This window comes from Coenobita brevimanus, chromosome 14 (genome assembly GCF_032717465.1).
Source record: "Coenobita brevimanus isolate Jiangsu-jjx chromosome 14, ASM3271746v2, whole genome shotgun sequence".
NCBI lineage: Eukaryota > Metazoa > Arthropoda > Malacostraca > Decapoda > Coenobitidae > Coenobita > Coenobita brevimanus.
In genome coordinates, this window is record NC_136967.1 from 49,833,912 (window position 1) to 49,837,735 (window position 3,824).

The 3,824-nt window shown below is 37.0% G+C and overlaps 1 pseudogene; it reads right to left on the reverse strand.

Annotated features, from left to right (window-relative positions):
• Window positions 1-840: 840 nt before the first annotated feature.
• LOC145390470 (5S ribosomal RNA) lies at window positions 841-957 on the reverse strand (annotated as a pseudogene).
• Window positions 958-3,824: the final 2,867 nt, after the last annotated feature.

Sequence of the window (3,824 nt, forward strand, 5' to 3'; positions counted from 1 at the left end):
AATGCGTACATCTTGTTTCATGTTTTTATTCACACTCTGTGGGTTTATACCTATGACATAAAACACGCCTAGTAAATAAATTACTTCGACTTGAGCAAGCGTCACTCTTACTGAAAATATCCATTTGTCATTCGTATTTTGACAGTATGAGGAAGGGTCACAACGAAGACAGCTCAGAGGTTACGTCCAAAAGTGAAGTTCATATACAGTACATTACAATAAAATGTATAACCCATGTGCTTCGCTACTCCTAACTCTGTACAAGATAATTCAACACAATAGAATTAGTCGTACTGTATATGCGAGTATAACATCATAATACATCACAGAAGTATGTAGAGTCAGTTTGTTTAATAGATTCATACACCAAATTCAGGTATTACATTGAATGATAACATCAACATACAACTGTGGCCAGGTTTTTCTTCCCACCAAGTTATTTCAAACAACTACAAATATTTCATGAAATCCACGTCACACACTTTTCATGAATGCATCCCATACACGGCTGCTAGAAGTTTCATTTCAGTCACATTCCATCAGTATTGTTTCAGGATCCTGTGCTACGGTGCCACATTTTTGGGGTGGGAAGAAAAACTTGGCCACGATTGCACATTACATCATATATTTCCAGCATCTCTAATTACAGATAACTTAATCGAAATAAAACTGATACTTATGCAACTCTACAAATGTAATATATATATATATATATATATATCATTCATTGCCAGACGCCATGTATCCAAAACAGGGTGGCCAAGGGCTTAGAGTTAATTGTTTTACAGGAAGGGGCACTAATCCTCCACCAACCCCACTTGACACGTAGGGAGAACATTATGCCAACAGCATCTGGTGTTCACAGGCGGTCACCCATCCAAGTACTAACCAGACCCAACGTTGCTTAACTTCGCTGATCGGACGGGAAGTGGTGTACTCAACGTGGTATAGCTGAACCGCAGGAGCAAGTGCGAGGGGCCCGAAGGGCCCATGAGCACTTGTATTAGTACTAGAATATGTTCAAAAGTGTCAGTGCTTATTTTAAGTTGTTTTGCTTACAGAGTTAAGAGGATTTCTTTCCTTCCCTCAGGAGTGGAATCCATGCCTGATGTGATCCTGAGCACCATCTCACCAGCCTCCCCGTCCTCCCCAGATAGAAAGATAAATAGATATATATATATATATATATATATATATATATATATATATATATCTATCTATCTTTCTATCTATCTATATATATATATATATATATATATATATATATATATATATATATTGATCTATCTATCTGTCTATATACATATACATATCTCTCTCTCTCTCTCTCTCTCCCTATATATATATATATATATATATATATATATATATATATATATATATATATATATTGTTACATAGCCTATGATTTCATCATCCTTTGTGTAATTTTAACGCACAGTATGCTGCATGTTTGATCACGAGCGTGTTCTGCCTCAGTCCCCTCCTTCTACCGTTATAGTAGAGTAAGTCGTCCTTTCTGTTGTTCAGAGCAGGATTGTCAGCTATTTGTCCCCTATGGCTTCATTTGCGCGTCCTTCTTACAAGTTGTATCAAGCTCTGCTGGCCCCTATATAATGAGCTCAGTCTCTGCATTATTGCCACTTAGATCTACTCCTCATTTTCTTCACATCTCTGTCCTCCCCTGTACAGTTATTATTGTGAGTGCTCATGAAGTCTCCAACCATCTAGCAGCTGTGTAATTTGAGTATAAGTGTTATTGCATTTTGTTCTTGTACTGTATAGCATAAGTTGTTAATTTGTAGGCCTAGTGAGGTTTTTGTAATTCATGTAAGGTTCTTATTGTTAGCCATTGTTCATAATAGTTTGTATCTGTAATAATTTATCTTGCATTAACTGAGCATTACCCAGTGTATTTTCATTTTGTCAGGGCCGACTTAGGTAAATTTACTCTTGCTAATTTCGTGTTAATAGAGGCTATTGCAGTTAACCATATATTTAACCTGTTTTTTTGCCATTACATTATCCTTATGAGTCCTAAATGTTTTGTTGTTAGTTTGAGCATTAAACTTTAACTTGTAATTTTACCTAACTCTTTTGTTTTGAACCTGGAACTTTACGGGACAGTAGTGATTTTTAGTATTCTCACTTAAAGTGTACATTATCTTTCGCTGTTCCGTAACATAAATTTGGCGACCTCATATCAGGATATTCAGGATATTATCATAAGGATATTGCTTGATATTTTGTGACTGTGATTTATTCATGATGTCTACTATTTCTACACTTGATGAAGCCAAAGATTTTTTGTCAAATGTGCAAACAGTGTGTGATGTAGAAAACAGAACAAAGAATGAACTTAAGCTTGTTGCTCAACAATTGGGAATTGCAGTTCACTCTCATCATTCTAAAGATCAAATTGTTGGCATGATTAATAAAAGCTTGTTTAATGTAACTCCTCCAAATGAGCAAACGCAGATTGAATTAGCTAAGTTACAGCTAGCCCTGCAGGAGGCTCGTGTTAAGGAGGCTGAATTTCAAGCACGTGCTAAGGAGGCTGAGTCTCAGGCTAAGGAGGCGGAGTCTCAGGCTCGTATTCAAGAGGCTGAATTTCAGGCAAATGCTCGTATTCAAGAGGCACAGGTACAGGCTCAGGCACAAATTGAACTTACCAGGATTCAGGCAGACCATGAGTATCGCATGAAACAAGGTGGACCTGGATCATCTAGCTCTGATGATTTTGATGTGGCTAAAAATGTTAAACTTGTCCCTCCTTTTAATGAATCTGATTTAACAAAGTATTTTCAGTTGTTTGAGAGGGTAGCTACAGGTTTTAATTGGCCCAAAAAGTATTGGCCAGTACTCCTTCAAACTGTTCTCACCGGTAAAGCTGAAGTAACTTATGCATCTTTGCCTCAGGATCAATCTGAAAATTATGATGTAGTTAAGAGCTTGATTCTTAAGGCCTATGAGCTTGTTCCTGAAGCCTATAGAGTAAAATTTAGGAGAACTTACAAGCAAGGTAAGCAATCCCATGTTAAGTATGCAAAAATCAAAGAAGATCTGTTAGAGCAGTGGTTAAATTCTAAGAATGTGGATTCTGATTTTGGTAAATTTAAGCAGATGATTTTGCTGGAGGACTTCAAGAGGTGTATTTATAAAGATGTAAGCCTATATCTTGATGAGAGAAGAATAGATAATTTGTCTAATGCTGCAGTTTTAGCTGATGAATATGTTCTCACTCACAAGAGATATTCTAAATAAAAAGGGAAAGCTGAGAACAAGTACGTTGCCTCTACTCAGAGTACAGGTAACAGGAAAGAGAATAAAGATGATGTTCCTCAGGAAGTAAATATCAGCTTCACCTCTAGATTTCAGAAACGTAAATGTACGTATTGTAGTAAGCTTGGTCATACTACGGAGAAATGTTTCAGGAGACAGCGTGATGTGAACAAAAAGGAGTCTTTAAATATTCAGTCAATTGGTCTAGTGTCCACCCTTGAGAGTTCCCAGAATTCTTTAACTGAGTTAACTGAACCTACTTTGAGGGGGTAACTTAAATTCTCATGATGGAGCTCCTCTTTTGAGCAGTAACGTGGGTGACACTCTCAAGAGTTCATGTGCTACTTTCCTGTCTGATGGTTTTGTCAGTCCTCTGGACAATAATGACAGGAAATCAGTTAAAATATATCGTGATACAGGTGCTTGCCAATCCCTTATGCTGACCAGTGTTCTAGGCTCTAATGTTAATTCCTCTGATGAAACTGTAATCTTACAAGGTGTAGGGAATAATTACTTCTCTGTCCCTCTGTGCAGAGTGAATT